General features: G+C 45.2%; 1 protein-coding gene across 1 annotated transcript in view; it reads left to right on the forward strand.

Moving 5' to 3' along the window:
* The first annotated feature begins 256 nt into the window (after positions 1–256).
* PDPR (pyruvate dehydrogenase phosphatase regulatory subunit) overlaps positions 257–18,860 on the forward strand; it is a 200,297-nt gene continuing 181,693 nt past the window's right edge. Inside the window, exon 1 of the mRNA XM_033941677.1 lies at positions 257–354. The gene's annotated coding sequence lies outside the window, so the exon portion shown is untranslated. The remainder of the gene's footprint in view (positions 355–18,860) is intronic.

The following is an 18,860-nucleotide window of genomic DNA, read 5'->3' on the forward strand; positions in this document are numbered from 1 at the left end:
ACACCAGGACGTCAACTAGGTCAAAAAGCCGGTCCGATGTATCAACGTCCGCAAATGCAATGAGCTGCAAAGCAGACGCTCACCAATCCTAAGCTTCAGCCAAAACACCAAACATACATCCTACTATCAAAAATCCACACATCTCCTACTGCAACAGCAACAACTTTACAGCCACCAGGCGCCGGACCTTTATCCTCAACCTCTCCCGCGCCACGCCCCCTCCCCGTACGCAATTTCCTGTTTCCGGCGGGGCGGGACGCGGGAGTGGGAAAACTTGGGGGGAGGGTCGCTGCAGGCACCCTGGCTGAACTGTTGCTGCTGCTGCTGCTGGTGACCTCAAAGACAAGTTTGAAGGTAGGACGGGGGGCGCTTGAGAATAAAGCGGAGGTGCCGGGCCGCGGCGGGGGGAGAGGTTGAACCGCAGGGCTAGAGGTGATTGGAAGGCATTGGGGAGAGGACGAGAGAGAGATGGCAGATCGCATGGGGAGGGGGGTCCTTGAGTGCGTTTGAAGAGGGCAGCTAGATACATGTGTCACGTGCATATTGGAGGCGATTTGGTATCGTTGTCATAGGAGCCAGCTCTGTAGGTGCTTGACCACCCCCAAAATTGAACAAACTCCTTGGTTGTGTCTAAAGAGAGGTAGTTTCCATTGGGTTTAGCACCCCCAATAATTTTTATGTTTCAACAATTTTATTAGTGATAATACAAAAATACAGAAATAGAAATTGTTTTGGTGTTTTATAGAAAGTTATATAGTACTATGAAACAGCCTATACCCCCCTCCTAGGTCTCAACTATGACCTGAATCCGAGAAGAATGCATAGCATTCAAATCCTGAAGTCAAAACAAGACCAGAGACTTGTGTCTCTGGTCTAATCTGAAAAGTATAGAGCCTTCTAATCCTTCAGTTATATCAAACACACCTAGAGTCTTACCCACCCTTTCCCCCTCCCCCTTAACAATAAACAGTACTATCTAATATATCTTGGAACAACGTAGTAATACGGTAATATTGTATACCTTCGGAGGTCATTGCATTCCAGTTACCATAAAATTAATTTATTGTGAATCAAACTATGAGCTATGGCTAATAGTGCAGTAATGTAAGATTCCCAAATAAGACCATAGATGTTTTTTCCACGTATATGTTGCACAAGCATCTCTAGCTTCCCATGTCATTAACTGATTGCCAAAAGGATGGTGGTATGTCTTTTACCCACATGTAAAATTAATTTCTTCCCAACAATAAATGCTTTTTGTATTAAAAAAAAAAGTTGATTACATATTGATATTCTATGTCTAAATACAAATTTCCCAAATATAACACCTAATGGTGTGGGTGGTACTATTTGCTGCAACAGTACCCCCTATGTATTTATTTATTTATTAGGCAGCCTACCACCATGGTTCCAGTTTTTTTACATTAAACTCCAGATAATTGCAATTCTGATAAGCACACAGTCTGCTTATGCGCACTGATGTTATAGGTCCCACCTCTTTTCGCTCACGTTACAGTCACTCCGGTTAAAAGCAATCACGTTCTCACATGGATGAGCCACGTGTTTTGGAACAGCAGTCTAGGCCTGGCCAGGTGTTTGAACTTTTGGAACTGCACCATAGCGTCGCATGGACAAAAATTATTCTCTTTGGCTGAATGTGTCCACCATGCTGGACAAAAGTCATTGTCTTAAAGAGACTTGACCAACGGGAGAGTAAGGTCTCTACTGCAAAACATTACAGTGTTCATCCTAGCCAGATTTCTTGGATTTACAAAAAAAGCAAGCCATATTGAAAGACTGGCAAAACAACAGCAATCCTACCAGAAAACGGAAAAAAATTGGGAAGGCTGGAGACATTGAACAGGCGTTGCTGTGATAGTTTGCTGAAGCTAGTAGTCGACAACTGCCAATCAGTGGGCCTCTGCTGATGGAGAAAGCAGCACAGCTATCCGAAGAACTTGGTGTAGAAGACTTCAAAGCAACAAACGGATGGCTAGAGAGGTGGAAAGTTCATAACGGCATAAAATTTAAGAAGCAGCATGGTGAAAAACAAGATGCGAATTAGTTTGGTGCAGAAAGATGGGTCATGGAAGTGTTGGCATCAGTCATTGGTAGATATGAACCATGCGATGTTTTCAACGCCGATGAGACGAGCCTGTACTGGTGTGCCATCCCTGATGGAACATTAGCTTTCAAATGCAGCAAAAAGGTGCCAAAGGAACAATTGACATTACTGCTCAGTTGCAATATGGATGGTAGTGAAAAGCTCAAGCCACTGGTGATTGGGAAGAATCAAAATTCTCGGTGCTTCAAAAACATTAAACACCTGCCTGTTGGATATGAAAGCAACAAAAATGCATGGATGACGGCAACACTGTGGATTGAATGGTTGCAGAAGCTTGACAATCTGATTAGAAGGCATAGGAGGCACATTGTAATACTGTGCAGCACACAGCAATGACGTACGACTAACCTACATCAAAGCTCGTATTTCTTCCGCCAAACATGACCTCTTTGATCCAACCGATGGACCAAGGGATAATCGCAAACTTCAAACGTCATTACTAGTCGCTCATCCTAAGATATGTGATGGCAGTGATTGATGTAAGCACGGAATCCAGCCCCCGAGCTACTGAGCTCGTGAGAAAAATGACGGTGCTCGACTCTCTTCACATGGTACGGGAGGTGTGGAGTCGAGTTTCATCATCAACTATTTCAAATCGCTATCGACAGGCAAGCTTCATTCACACATCTTAGACAACTGAAGCTGACACTTCGTCCATTGAACTCCCAGTTGGACTCTCGCCACAAGAATTTGAGCTGTATGTTGCCATTGACAACGATGTGCCCATATCATCTGACAGCACTAATTCCGATATCTGTACAGGAATAAAGGACACTGCAGACAACCAAGAGTCTGATGAGGATGGAGATACTGCTGCGGTCATCACGACTAATGAAACACTTGCAGAGATTGTTTCCTTCTCGGACGCACTGAAGTCCCTACACATGCTGCGTTGTTATCTGGAGATAAATGGATGTCACGACTATGGATAGTTTTATAGCATCAGTAGTCGGACACACAGCCTGAATCGTGCAATCTGTGTGCAGACAACGATGACTGATTATTTCAGTAGAATGTTGGTTTAAAAGAAGGTTTACAGTGTATTGCATTAGACAGAACAGTGCTGTTTCTATAACTGAACCGTGTTAAATTGTATTCAGTGTGTTTTTTGCTGAATAAAAATTTTATTGCATTTGACTACAGCGTACTGTGATTTTTCATGACTAAAAAGTGGTACTCCGATTAAGTGCACACTCCGTTTAAGCGCATGTGGCGATCCTGTCCGGAGGCCTTGCACTTAAGCGGAATACAAGTTCAAATGGAATGAGATACACAGATGTTGCTATTCCTCCCATATAATAGGATGCAGCTGTGAATGGCATGATCTGAGAATTGTATGGTAATGGCATTCTAAACCGTCAGAGGTACATTCTTTATTACAGATACCAACTCAAGTTCTGATATTCGTTTGTAACTTTGATGTCCAAGCTGCCAAAATCTACTTCTGTATATTGTTTTTTTGGCACTAAGTATATAAGAGCTTTGTGCAAGAGAGAAATCTTTGCTCTATCATAACTGGGAGTAGTAAGTAGTGCTTTTAAAGTAGTAATCGAGCAATTCAACTTTAAAAGATCTGATATACTGTCATGTGAAAAAATTAGGACACCCCATGAAATATTCAGTTCTTTCTTAAGAAATGTTCACATATTGATGTCGGATCTTTTTTTATTTATCAATGTAATTGCTGGTAAACAACAAAAATTTTCCTTAATTTACTCATGAAACAAAAGGTATCCACAAAAATGTGTATTCTAACTGAGGAATAAATTAGGACACCCTAATAGCTAGTGTTATCCTTTTTGGCTTAAATAACTTCAGTGAGATGCTTCTTGTAGCCATCTACCAGTCTCTGACATCGATCAGTCTGAGGAAAGTTTGGCCCACTCCTCAATGCAGAATTCTTTCAGCTGTGAGATGTTTGAGGGGTTTCTTGCATGTATAGCCTGTTTCAAATCACCTCGCAGCATCTCAACGGGATTAAGATCAGGGCTTTGGCTCGGCCACTCCAAGATTCTCCATTTCTTAGTTTTCAACCAGTCCTTGGTTGATTTACCATATTTTTTGCTCTATAAGGGGGTGGAAATAAGAGTGCGTCTTATGGAGCGAATACCCCCCACCCCCAGTAGGCATCCCCCCCAATACCTTTTTTGAAGTCTGTTGGAGCTTTCCCTGCTCCTGCCTGTCTCCCTCGCTAGATGGCTCTTCATCAGTTTGGGCAGAAGGCAAGTGCGTGCTGTTTGTGTTCCTGCCTGTTCTGGCACCGTTCCCTGACTGGCTGCAGTCAGTTCTTGCAACTTGCAAGAGCTGATTGCAGCCAGTCGGCGAGCAATGCTGGACAGGCAGGAACGCGAACAGCATGTGCCTGCCTTCTGCATCGCTCTGCCCGAACAGAAGAAGAATCGTCCGGTGAGAGAGTCAGGGAAAGCTCCAACAGACTTCAAAAAAAGGTACTGGGGGGCTGCCTACAGGGGGGCGGTGCCTCTGCTGCCTATGGGGGTGTGCCTCTGCTGCCTATTGGTGGAGGCCTACGCAGCCTACAGGGGGGGATGCTTACGCTGCCTACGGGTTTTTCACTCTATAAGACCCTGTCTCGGCCTACCACTAGACCAACAGGGTATAGGGCAGGGTGGCGGGAATTTTTTTTTCTTGGGTTTTCCTCCTCTACAGGTGGGTTTGTTTTATGGTTGGGTGCGTTTTATAGAGCGAAAAATACATTACTGGTATGTTTTGGGTCATTGCTGTGTTGCAGGGTCCAGTTCCGCTTCAGCTTTCATTTTTTTACAGATGGTCTCACATTTCCTCAAGCACCCTCTAATACACGGTAGAATTCATGATGGATAGTGAGCTGGCCAGGTCCTGCTGCAGCAAAGCATCACCAAACCATGACACTTCCACTTCCATGCTTCACAGTTGGTATGAGGTTCTTTTCCTGGAATGCTGTATTTATGTCCTCTTTTTTGGCATCCAAATAATTTAATTTTAGAATCATCTGTCCATGGAACACTATTCCAGAAGTCCTGGTGTTTGTCTACATTCTCTCTGGCAAACTTCAGTCTGGCCTTAATGTTCTCTTAGAGAGCAAAGGTTTCTTCCTTGCATACCTCCCATCAAGTTAAATTTGTGCAGTGTCTTTCTGATTGTAGAGGCATGCACTTTCACATCAACAGTAGCAAGAGCCTGCTGTAGGTCCCGTAATGACATTTTAGGGTTTTTGGAGACTTCTTTTAGCATATTGCAGTCTGCTCTGGGAGTCAAGTTGCTTGGATGCCAGACCTGGGCATGTTGGCAGTTGTTTGGAAAGTCACTTCTATACTATTTTCTGGACCCTGGAATGGCTAATGTCAAATTCTTTTGAGATCTTTTTAAATCTCTTACCAGACTTATAAGCTGCTACAATCTTCTTTCTGAAGGTGTCAGACAGCTCTTTTGATCTCATCATGATGTTAACTCTCACTGCAGCAGTCATTAGCAAAGCAAACTAATCCCTCTTGTACTAAGGCATGCTAGCTGACGTAGCGTGTGTTAAATATTAGCATGCGCTAAATACTAACTCGTCCATAGTAAACAGTAAATGCTAGCGCGTCTTAGTAAAAGGACTCCTAAATGTCTGAGGTTTAAGTAGGGCAAACCTTCTTCAAAATGCTGAGTATCGATGTTCTAATCATGTGCACCTAATGTGATACATCTGTGTGTGATTTGAGCCACTTTAAGTGGGAGGATATGTGGGGGTGTCCTAATTTATTCCTCAGTTAAAAGATATCCACAAAAATGTGTATTCTGTTTCATGAGTAAATCAAGGAAAAATTTTGTTGTTTACCTGCAATTACATCACTTTCTTTTCCAGAGATAAATAAGTAAAAAAAAGATTTGACATCGATATGTGAACATTTCTTAAGAAAGAACTGAATATTTCATGGGGTGTCCTAATTTTTTCACATGACTGTATAATGTGAGAGTTGCAAGTAACAAACCAATCCCAGGTTAATACACCAGAACCCTGTAACAAGGCATCAAAACATTTGATTTTACCATTTGTTATTAAGAAATCAGCTACTTGAATCAATCCATGTTGTGCCCATCTAGTAAAGACTGATGCAAACCTGAGAGAAACTGTTACCAGTAATGGGAATCGAGTCAGAGTTATTAGGTGTCCATTGCAAGAAGAGTAATACAAATTTCTTTGCGGTCCACATTGAAGTCAATAATTAAATTATATCTATGTTTTTGAGGTATCAAATTGAGGGGAGCATGTAGAAGATAGTGTGGGAGGAGGGGTTCAAAAGGTCCCTTTCCATGCTTCATGGAGTAAAGTCCTCAGCATTCATTATCCAATCTTTCAGATGTCTAAGGAGACAGACCCTATTGTAAAGCATCATATTGGGTAAGCCCATCCTACCCAAGGACCAAGGGCCATATGAATTTTAGATTTCTTATTCCGCCAACAAAATGTCCTAATTAAGCCTTGTAGTACAGTTATGTCATGTCTTCTCAAACTAGTAGGAATTGTTTGCAGAACATGTAGCCAGTGTGGAAATATGACCATGCGATATAAACTAATTCTCCAATATAACAATAGGGGCAATGATTGCCAAGTATCCTATTTCTGTTTGGTATATTGAAGGAGAGCAACAACATTATGGCTATATAATTGAGTAGGGTCCATCGGGAGTTGTTGTTTCTGCACTGTAGTTGGGAGACATTTTGACTTATTCATATTTAATTTAAATCCAGAAAAGTCCCCATATTCCTTAATGTATTCCACCAATAAATCATTGGCAAAAGCTGAAATTTTAAAATATGTTGAACTCTCTTTAATTCCAGTAATTTCAGTTGTTGGCAACTATGGGCCTCTTCCATTAAACTGCGCTAGCAGTTTTCTAGCTCGGGGAGTCACGCTGAATGGCCTGCGCTGCTCCCGATGCTCAAAGAGTTCTTATGAGCATCGGGAGCAGCATGGGCCATTCAGCGTAGCTCTCCGCGCTAAAAACTGCTAGCGCAGTTTAATAGAAGAGGGAGTATGTCTAATTAGCAGTACAAATAAAAGTGGAGATAGAGGGCAGCCCTGTCTGGTGCCTCTATGAATCAAAAAAAGTTCAGATTGTAGGGCTATAGGCCATTAACATACCACAACTTGAGGTTTATGGTATAAGGCAGAGGTGGGCAATTCCAGTCCTCGAGGGCCAGAATCCAGTTGGGTTTTCATGATTTCCCCAATGAATATGCATGAGATCTATTTGCATGCACTGCTTTCAATGCATATTCATTGGGGATATCCTGAAATCCTGACTGGATTCCGGCCTTAGAGGACTGGAGTTGCCTACCCCTAGTATAGGGCCACAGTTGCATCTGCAAAAGATCCCTGAATGCCATTATCTAGATAAGACTTTATATAAAAAGTTCCAGTTCATTCAAGCAATACTGTTCCAAAATCTTAGAAATCAGCTCTAGTCTTCCCTAAGCTAAAAAATCAAACCCTGGACGCAAGCAAAAGTGCTAATTACTGACCCTTTGCTAACCTACCTTTTATCGCCAAACTAACCAAAAAAATTGTCTTCCATCAAATTTCAGACTTTTTCGAACAAACAAAAATTCTTCATCCGAACCAAACTGGGTTTCGCCCAAACTATTCAATGGAACTGTCTCTGTTCGGCCTTACTACCTCTATCTACTATTACCACAAACATAGGAAATCTGTTCTCCTGATTTCATTCGACCTATCAGCCGCTTTTGATACGATCGACCATGATTTACTCTTGAAAATCATGTCTAGAAAATAGCGGAATAACTGATTCAGCCTTCCTTTGATTTTCCTCTTATTTGGCAGACCGAAACTTCCAAGTTAATTCAAAATGAACTACTTCCCTTCCCATTTTCCAAACCTATGGTGTCCCACAAGGGTCAATCCTCTCCCCTCTATTATTCAACGTCTTCTTAGCCCCTCTTTTGACTCTCGCACAATTTATTGGCTTCACTCCTTTCGCCTATGCTGATGATATTCAGCTCCTTCATCCTATTGATCCTTCCAATCCCAATGACATTCCAAAAATCAATATAAAATTGGACAAAATAAGCACATGGCTTAAAAGCAACAGACTTTCACTAAATGTAGCTAAATCCAGAGGGATCCTATCCCAATCAAAAATGACTCTTTAGTAGGACAAATATCCATCCAGTGGCGTACCAAGGGGGGCCGGGCAGGGGGGGCAGTCTGCCCTGAGTGCAAGCCATGAGGGGGGTGCTCCCGGCCTTGGAGTCATGGCCCGGGAACTTCCTTCTCATGGCCAGACCCCAAGGCTTTCGCGCCTCTCTTTTCCCGATTGCAGCAGAAAGGCTCGCGGGTACTTTAGCGATCCTTGCAGGTTGCCATAAGCTTCCGGAGTTGTTGTCCCTCTGGCGCGATCCTGCATCTGACGTCAGAGGAGGGGTGGGGCCGCGGCAGAGGGACGACAATTCTGGAGGCCTTTATTATTATTATTATTATTATGATTATGGCAACCTGCAAGGATCGCTAAAGTACCCGCGATCCTTTCTGCTGCAATCGGGTAAAGGGCGGCCAGCAGGGAACACACAGGCCTTCCTGGGGGGGGGGGGGAGGTATAGTCCTTCGGGTGCAGGCCTTCAGGGGGGTTTAGGGGGTCAGGGGGGGGAAGTGCAGGCCTTCAGGGCGGGTGCAGGCCTTCAGGGGAGACAGACCTTTGGGGGGGAGGTGCAGTCCTTCGGGGGGGCAGGCCTTCAGGGGGGACAGACCTCCAGGGGAGGGGGTCCTGGTGTAGAAGTACATGGAGGGAGGGAGGGAAGGGGAATTCAAAGATACGTGCATATGACGGACGTTGGAGGGAAGAAATAATGGATCTAAAAACAGAGGAGTGGGAGAAAGATGGTGGATAATGGGATTTAGGGAGGGAAGGAACAGAAAGGGAGAGAAGTTGGACACAAGGGATGGTGTGGAGGGGGGATAGAGATACTGGATAGGAGGATAATTGGGAAGAGAAAGGGAGAGATGGTGGACCCTGGGTTGGTGGGGAAGGAGGGAGAGATGCCGGATGAAAGGGTAGTTGAGAAAAGGTGAATCTGTGGATGGAGACAAAAAAAAGGAAAGATGCCAGACCTTCGGGGAGGGAAGGGAAACGGAAGTGGAGGACAGAGATGGCAGATGGATGGTTAGCATGGAGAAAGAAGGAGACCCTGGCAAGCAAGACAACCAGAGCCTGGGACCAACAAGAGCCTGGGACCAACAAGATTTGAATATTGACCAGACAACAAAAGGTAGAAAAAATAATTTTATTTTCTGTTTTGTGATTACAATATGTCAGATTTGGAAAGTGTATCCTGCCAGAGCTGGTGTTAGACCGCAAACGTGAGCTAGGATTTAACAGAGAGAGGAAAAGTCCTTTTTGTTTCTTTATTTTGTTTACACCACAGCACCAGTGTAGTTAGGAGAAGCCAAAGGTGGTGAAAAAGCTATAAAATAAACCCACCAGGATGTTTGAAAAAAACACCCAATTGGGCAGGAAAATCGAATTGAAAAACCAATTCATTAGGCTGAATTGAATCAAAATGTTTTTTCCTGAATCAGGCAGCACTAGTTTGCGCTACTGTCTTAGACTTTAGGACATGGGAATGGGGAGAGATGGCATCCTCAGTACTTTATAATGCAAGTGAAACGAGGATTTGGTCAAACTTTTGAAGGGTTTGCAGAAGAAAAATATTGTATAGGCCAGGGACATGAGACAGCAGGAAATGGGAACTTTTCTTCCATCTATTTTTGTGAATGGCAAGGCTGAGGATGTCAGAGAGTTCAGTTAAAATATATGCTGTATAAGAAAATATAATAATATGTTTTATAAAGTTTATAAGAATTTGCTGGCCTACCCAGTGAGATGTTCCTAGTGGTGGTGGCAGCGTGTCAATGTGTTGAGAGGAAGAGATGGTCTGGGAAATTCTGCTGAGCAAACTCCGGGCCCATTTCCACCCCCCAGTTAGTCCACTCTACTCAAAGGTTCACACACTGAGTGGGTCTTTGGGTGTTGTGCCTGGGTAGTTGTTTTGGGATCTCTTCCAGTGGTTTGTCAGTATCTCCTTGTGGTCCAAGGAAGGAAATTTTGTTAACCTTAGCATTGACCTTCAGAATTTGTTTGTAACAGCGCTGCTTGTATGGCATTAGGCTATGTAGTGATCGAAAGAAAAAACCAGACCTTTGTACATTTTTGCACTATATGGTGGGTGTATGAGGAGATTCACATTTTCTACACAGCTAAGTCTGTGTGAAGTTACCTTGTTCTGTATTTGACATCTAGCAAAGTCTCTGTTTGGAAGGAAAGATCTAAGCTTAAAAATGAAGTGGCCAAAAGTTATGGTAAAAGCAGATAGCGTAGCTGGTTTTAAGGTTTGGACAAATTCCTGTAAGGAAAGTCCATAGTCTATTATTAACACATAATAATAATAATAACTTTATTTTTGTATACCGCCATACCCCGAAGAGTTCTAGGTGGTTCACATAAGTTAGACAGAGATTACAAGTGGGTACATATCAAGTTGATCATAGAGTTGCAAACAGCAAAGCGAGAGTAGTTACAAATGGTTACATATCGAATTGAATCATAGAGTTGCGAACAGCAAGGAGAGGAATGGGGAGGAGAGGAGGGAGAAGGGGGAGGGGAGTGGATCAGAGCGGGGGGAGGATTGAAAAGGGGCATTAGGGAATGGGGGAAGCATCTGCTTGCCCTGGATCGGTAGCATGAAATGTTGCTACTCTTTGGGTTTTGACCAGGTTCTAGTGACCTGGATTGGCTACCATGAGAATGGGCTACTGGGCATGATGTACCATTGGTCTGACCCAGTTAGGCTATTCTTATGTTATGTTCTCATCTGTAGGGGCCTTTGTTTTCACTTCTTATTTTAATGTATTTTTTTTCTGGGAACTTATTAATGTTTTTTATAATGGGAACAAAAATGGAAGAGAATTAATGTGTGTGGAATGGGGGGGTAACTAATTTCTTCAGCTAAATAAGTTTACTTTGGTGTTCAGAAGCCAGGCCATTAAAAAATGGATATACTAACAGTATAGGATCCCTAGAATAGAGGTTCCCAAACTTTTTAATGTCTCCTTTTTTTTACCTATCTTCCTCTTTCTTTCACCCCTCCCAGTATCCACTTTCCTCACATGTTCTTAAGATAAGCCATGCTATGTCAAGCCAAGTTTCTTGGGCAGTCTGCATCATACATATCTGGCAAATACCAAAGAGTAGATCATATTTTTCACAGTTGATCTGAAACAGTGTGATGGCTTTTACTGGTCTTTTCATTCAGCCATCTCTGTTCTGTTCTCTATACTCTCTCTCTTGTTTGTTCTCCTCTGCTTGGGCTATCGGTCCCAATCCTAACTCTTTAAACTCTTACCCCACTGGTTCAAATTACCATCTTTCCAATCTTATTCCTATTCCTCCTCTCTTTCTAATGTACCCTGTGAAAAGTCTTTTGTCTCCAACAAGTTTGCCTACATTCATCTTTCTCTCATACTTAACAACTCCCTGAGCAATGAACTATGCCTACTAAAAAGACAATGCAGTCAACTAGAAAGAAAATGGAGAAAAAACAGTCAAGATTCCACAACCATGATAAAACAACTACAAACAATACAAAACACAACCCTAAGACTGGTTTACTCACTGAAGAAATTAGACCACATCACAGAGGCATACCACAACTCACATTGGCTCCCAATACAAGCGAGAATACACTTCAAATTTTCCTGCCTACCATTTAAAGCAATAAACGGAGACAGTCCAGCCTATTGGAACAATCGACTAGTTCAATCCACCTCAACCAGACATAGGAGAACCCACACACCAAAAACGTTAAAAGAAAAAAACTGTACGACATCCTCCTAGCCACTCGAGCTGCAACACTCGACTCCCAACTCTACAACCTATTGAGATTGACCACAGTCTACAAAACCTTCAAAAAAGAAATAAAAACCCTTCTATTCAAAAAACACATAAAACCGAACTAACTCAATCAGAAATGTCCCAAGCATCATCTGCAACTACTCCATATGTACTTCTAATGTCATGACAATTCAGACATAATTTATGTTATGTTATGTTTGGAATAATGGTTGCATATATGAGGTTCAATAAAAGAAAATTTTCACTGCCTGTTTCTATTCTGATCATTTATTCCGTTTCATGGTTATTACAAAAAATATTTTTGTACATGCGGGAAGGGGGTGTCAAAAATGATAGGCCCCAGGTGCCATATAGCCTAGGTACGCCACTGTATCCATCCATTCCGTTCCTTTACAAATCGAGTCCAAACTCAAACCTTTGACAAACATCTCACTTATCACGACCAAATTAGTTCTCTGACCAAAAACTGCTTCTATAAATTTTGTTTAATCCACTCCATAACCTCAGTTTTAGAACCTACTTCCTTTCAAATTCTAATTCACTCCTTAATCATTTCACATATCGACTACTGCAACTCATTCTATCACGGAACAATCCAAAAAGAAACTCGCCGAATACAACTAATTCAAAATACAGCGATTAAACTCATCTATATATAAAAAAATATGACCATGTTACCCCCTTGTTTCAAGAATCCCATTGGTTACTAGTTTCTCATAGAACAACTTACAAAATTCTTCTCTTAGCCTTTAAGATCAAGACTTCTCATCAGCCAGCCGTTCTTGATAAATATCTTATCTCACATACTCCATCCAGGGCCCTCAGGTCCACTAATCAGAATCTACTAACAGTCCCTTCTATTAAGGATATCTGCTATACTAGAAATATGATTTTCTCTGTTGCCACGCCTTCCCTTTGGAATGCAATGCCACCAAACCTTCGATCTGAAAATTCCTTAAATAAATTTAAGACACGTCTTAAGACATTCCTTTTCAAAGAAGCTTAACAAAACTCCAACTGAATTCCCAATCAAATATGGGAAAATAAAAAAGCTTCCAGGAAGCGATACCCCATCCTTTCCTTCTGTTCTACCCTCCCCCTCATTTTATTTTTCATTTATACAATGTAACTTACAAATCTTCCCTTCCCTTTCTTCCCTTTTGTTTCATATCCTTCATAATCAAGTCTTTGTCCTGACCTCCTCCCCCCTACTTTCATAAAGATTTTTTTTTTTTTTAATATTTAGGGCTCCTTTTAGGAAGCCGCGTTAGTTTTGTATTATAAACTGTTTATTCCCCTCATTTTTCTCTATCATAAGAACTGCCTCATCTGTGCATGGAAGAGATGTTTCCTATTGCCCTGTAATTGCTAGGAGGAGGCGTCTGTAGTCTCCACTGGTGTCACTGGCGATCATTGAAGGCAAAGTCTTCTGATACATCAGTGTAAAAGCCTGTTTAATCTACACCAGATCAATCTCACTGCGAGTTGTAATAATCCGAACAAGGGTAGAATCATCTGTGCCTGCTCCTTTCATGGCATGGCAAAGCCTCTCCGCAAAGAAGGCTGGACGACTCAGAGCACACTGCACAATTGTCTTCAAACCATCTTCTATATATCCAGAAAATTCCCTGCCAATGCTGCCCAATAAATCACGGTTAGCAATCTTAAAATATGCTTCTACAGTGGCCTTCAGTTGTGGGAAACTGCGGCTTGCCAACACCAAGTTAAAGGAGGACTCGGTTCGCAGTTTAACGCGCGTAATAGCACAAGCTAAACTGCCGGCCGCACTAGCCGCTACAGCCTCCTCTTGAGCAGGTGGTAATTTTTCGGCTAGCGCAGGGGTTAGTGCGTGATAAAAAGTCGCGTGTGATAAAGCCGCTAATGCGGCTTCGTAAAAGGATCCCTTAGATTCAACTTTTATTTTTAAAAAAAATTTATTTTCTATTTTTTAAATCTTCTTAATATTGTAAACCAACCAGATACATGTTTTGGTCGGTATATCAAAATACTAATAAACTTGAAACTATCAAATGCCTTCTCAGTGTCAAAACTGATAAACAAGAATTGTTCTTTTTTAGAGTGAATCGCTTCAAGGGTGGCCAATATTTTCCTAACGTTTTTAACCGCATGATGATTCCTTGTAAAACCTACTTGAAGATTTGCAATTAATACGGGAATAACTTGAGCTAGTATGTTGGCTAGAATGGAAACCAATCATTTAGCTTCAAGGCCTGTATGAAGAGGGGCACAATGGAATCTTCCCTGGTTTGAGAAAAACTAGAATTTGGGCTAATCTAAAAAAGGGTCGAGCCGAGCGCGGCTGCTTCTCTGACTGAGAAAGCAGCAGGGGCTCGGAGGAGCAGCGGAGAGGCCAGGCAGAGGCGGGCAGAGGCGGGCAGGCAGGCAATCCAGCGGGGGTAGCGGCGAGAGTAAGCTCCGCTCACCCCACCGCGTCAGAGGCAGCGTCAGCGCCCGGGCTCCCCCTTAAAAGGGTCGAGCCGAGCGCGGCTGCTTCTCTGACTGAGAAAGCAGCAGGGGCTCGGAGGAGCAGCGGAGAGGCCAGGCAGAGTCGGGCGGAGGCAGGCAGGCAGGTGATCCAGCGGGGGTAGCGGCGAGAGTAAGCTCCGCCCACCCCACCGCGTCAGAGGCAGCGTCAGCGCCCGGGCTCCCCCTTAAAAGGGTCGAGCCGAGCGCGGCTGCTTCTCTGACTGAGAAAGCAGCAGGGGCTCGGAGGAGCAGCGGAGAGGTCGGGCAGAGGCGGGCAGGCAGGCGATCCAGCAGGGGTAGCGGCGAGAGTAAGCTCCGCCCACCCCACCGCGTCAGAGGCAGCGTCAGCGCCCGGGCTCCCCCTTAAAAGGGGGCGAGCCAACGGCGCGCAGCCGTTCGGCGAGCGGCAAAGGCGCTCGCCTTAGCGAGAGCGCCTTTGCGAAGGAGCCTTGCGAGGGAGCCAGAAACGCCAAGAAATCACTTTCTTTTCTCTTTTCTCCTTTCACTCTCTCTTACCCACAGCAGGAGTACACCAGCACTTTACGAGAGCGATGGAGGACCCAGGATCCCAGAGGTACTTTCCGGTATACTGCACAGAATGCAATATGTACGACTACCTCCTCTTGGGAAGGCGAGAGTACATATGCAGTCGGTGTCAGGAACTGGAAAGCCAGAGGATGGAGGTCGGCAGATTGAGGGTCAGGGTCCAGGAACTGGAGGGACTGCGCACCACAGAGGAGACGAGCTGGTCAACCAAGGACACAGACGGAGCAGGCCCCATTGTGGAACAGGTGAGGGACCTCGAGAGATTCATCGAGGAGGCCTATAGGAAGGTGGAGGAACAGGACCAACAGCTGCACAGACGGATGTCGGCAGACGAGACCCAGGATCCACAAGGCGACACCGGGGAAGGACCTAGCGGAGGAACCACGCAAGAGGAGGAGACTGTGACTCACCGGGACCCCGAGGGAGAGTCACCGCACTACACCATGGACACGGACCTGAGACAGAGGAGGTTGCTGAGGAAAGGGAAGTCTGCTATTGTGGTGGGAGACTCGATCTTGAGAGAGGTAGATAGTCACGTAGCTGGAGGAAGGGAGGACCGGCTAGTGACTTGTCTCCCAGGGGCCAAGACACGAGACATCACTGATAGGATCGAGAGGATCCTGGACGGAGCAGAGACAGAGGAGACTGCGGTGATAATCCACGTCGGAACGAATGATGTGAGCCGGAGGAACTTCAGCATGGCCACAATGACTGACCAGTTCAGGGTCCTGGGACGAAAGCTGAAGCAGAGTACCCGGAGGATAGCATTCTCAGAGATCCTGCCTGTACCGAGAGCAGATGCAAAGAGGCAGGCAGACCTCCAGGCTGTGAATGCATGATTGAGGAGATGGTGCCAGGAGGAGGGCTTCCACTTTGTGAGGAACTGGACGTCCTTCTGGGGAAAGAGCAAGCTCTACCAGCGGGACGGCATGCACCTGAGCACAGCGGGAACTAGACTACTGGCAGCCAATGTGAGGAAGGAGATCGAGAGGGCTTTAAACTGAGGAGAGGGGGAAAGCCGACAGCTGATCTGACGTTGACGCTTCGGACAACAGTATCCAGAACAGATGCTGAACGGGCTGACTGCAAGGAGGAAGTAGAGGGACCGGTGGATCCTATGATCAGACAGCGAGGGAAACATCAGGTAAAGGGAGCTTGCTGGGAGGAGACTAAGGGGCATGGAGACACAGGGGGACTGGGTGGCACGAGGGTGAGAGCTGAGGGCAATATAGGGGTGCCACAAGGCAAGGGGGATCAAACAGAGGCTCAAGGGATGATAGCCCAGGAGGGGGCCGGTAGGGCTAGAAAACCCAGAGGAAAAGCGGGGAAGTGGGGTGGCGGGAATGTGGGGAGGCCGAAAGCTACGAGGGTAAAGGCTGAGGGCAAAGCAGAAGCACAGGGAACAGGAGAACTGCCCGGAATTCAAGGGGAGGCGGCCCAGGTAAATGCGGAGGTGGAGGAAAAACGACGGGACCTGTGGTGCTTATACGCAAATGCAAGAAGCCTCATGGCCAAGATGGGTGAACTAGAAGTCGTGGCCAAGGGGGAGGACCTGGATATAATTGGAATTAAAGAAACCTGGTGGACAGGGGAGAATCAATGGGATGTGGCGCTGCCGGGGTACAAGCTCTACAGGAGGGACAGGACCCACAAGAAGGGAGGAGGCATAGCACTATATATAAAGGACTCTATCTACTCGGTCGGGATGGATATGGCAACGAAGGCAGAGGGGCTGAAATCGCTATGGGTCAAATTGCCGGGAAACAAGGGTGCAGACATAAAACTGGGGCTGTACTATCGCCCACCTGGTACGCCAGAAGGAGTCGGACACGACTTGGAAGCTGAACTGAGACAGGAATGCAGGACTGGAAGTGTAACAGTGATGGGGGACTTCAACTACCTGGGGATAGACTGGAGTACGGGTCACTCCAACTGCACTAGGGAAACAGGATTTGTAGAAGCTGTGAGGGACTGCTTCATGGAGCAACTAGTCACGGAACCAACGCGAGGGGGTGCTACTCTTGACCTCATCCTAAACGGATTAGGGGGGCCTGCAAGAGGGGTAAAAGTGGGAGGACCACTAGGCAACAGTGACCACAACATGATCAGATTCACATTAGAAAGGGGGACACCCATAGTAAGGAGGACCGCAACAACTGCGCTCAACTTCAGGAAAGGGAACTATGTTGCTATGAGGGAAATGGTGGGGAGGAAGCTCAGAAACATCTTTAAGATGGAGACTGTAGGAAGCGCCTGGACCCTATTCAGGGACACCCTGCAGGAAGCACAAAGAATGTACGTCCCCAGTTTCAGGAAAGGCTGCAAGAACAAGCGGTCAAAGGACCTGGTTTGGATGTCAACTGAAGCAAAGAGGGCAATAAATGACAAAAAAGTATCCTTCCGGAGATGGAAAAAAGACCCAACGGAGGAAAATCACCAGACGCACAGGAAATGCCAAAAGGAATGCCACCAAGAGGTTAGAAAAGCAAAATGGAAATACGAAGAGGGGCTGGCCAGGGAGGCGAAAAACTTCAAAGCATTCTTCAGTTACGTAAAGGGGAAGCGACCAGCGAGAGAGGAGGTGGGGCCGTTGGACAATGGGGATAGGAAGGGAGTGATAAAGGAGGATAAAGAGGTAGCTGAGAGGTTGAACACGTTCTTCTCGTCGGTCTTCACGAGAGAAGACACATCTAATATACCGGACTCAGAGGAGCTCATGAGTGGGGAACAGGCCGAAAAATTGGAGCACATAGAGGTAAGTAAGGAGGATGTCCTCAAACAGATAGACAGGTTAAAATGCGGCAAATCACCGGGCCTGGACGGGATCCACCCAAGGGTTCTGAAGGAGCTAAGACAAGAAATAGCGGGCACAATCCAGCATGTCTGCAACCTATCCTTGAAAACTGGAGAGGTACCAGAGGACTGGAAATTGGCGAATGTCACACCTATCTTCAAGAAGGGATCGAGGGGTGACCCCGGGAGCTACAGGCTGGTGAGCCTGACTTCAATTATAGGGAAGATGGTGGAAGCTATGATCAAGGACGGCATTTGCGAGCACATCGAGAGAAATGGCCTACTGAGAACAAGCCAGCATGGATTCTGTAAGGGAAGGTCGTGCTTAACGAACCTTCTGTACTTCTTTGAGGGAATAAGCAGTCGGGTGGACAATGGGGAACCCATAGACATCATTTACCTCGATTTTCAAAAGGCTTTCGACAAGGTGCCACATGAAAGGCTGCTTAAGAAGCTGTGGAACCACGGGGTGGGAGGGGATGTGCACAGATGGATCAAGCACTGGTTGTCGGGTAGACTGCAGAGGGTCGGAGTAAAGGGCCAATATTCTGACTGGCGGGGAGTCACGAGTGGTGTGCCACAGGGATCGGTGCTGGGGCCGTTATTCTTCAACATATTTATCAATGACCTGGAAAAGGAGACAAAGTGCGAGGTTATAAAATTTGCAGACGATACCAAACTGTGCGGCAGAGTTAGGTCCAGGGAGGAGTGTGAGGACCTGCAAAGGGACCTGGACAAGCTGGAAGACTGGGCAAACAAATGGCAAATGCGCTTTAACGTGGAAAAATGCAAGGTCATGCATATAGGGAAAAAGAACCCGTTGTTCAACTACAAATTGGGGGGGGCATTGTTGGGAGACAGCAGACTTGAGAGAGACTTGGGTGTGCTGGTGGATGCATCACTGAAGCCATCTGCACAGTGCGCAGCAGCCTCGAAAAAAGCCAACAGGATGCTGGGCATCATAAAGAGGGGCATAACAACCAGGACGCGGGAAGTCATCA

This window comes from Geotrypetes seraphini, chromosome 4 (assembly GCF_902459505.1).
Source record: "Geotrypetes seraphini chromosome 4, aGeoSer1.1, whole genome shotgun sequence".
Lineage (NCBI taxonomy): Eukaryota > Metazoa > Chordata > Amphibia > Gymnophiona > Dermophiidae > Geotrypetes > Geotrypetes seraphini.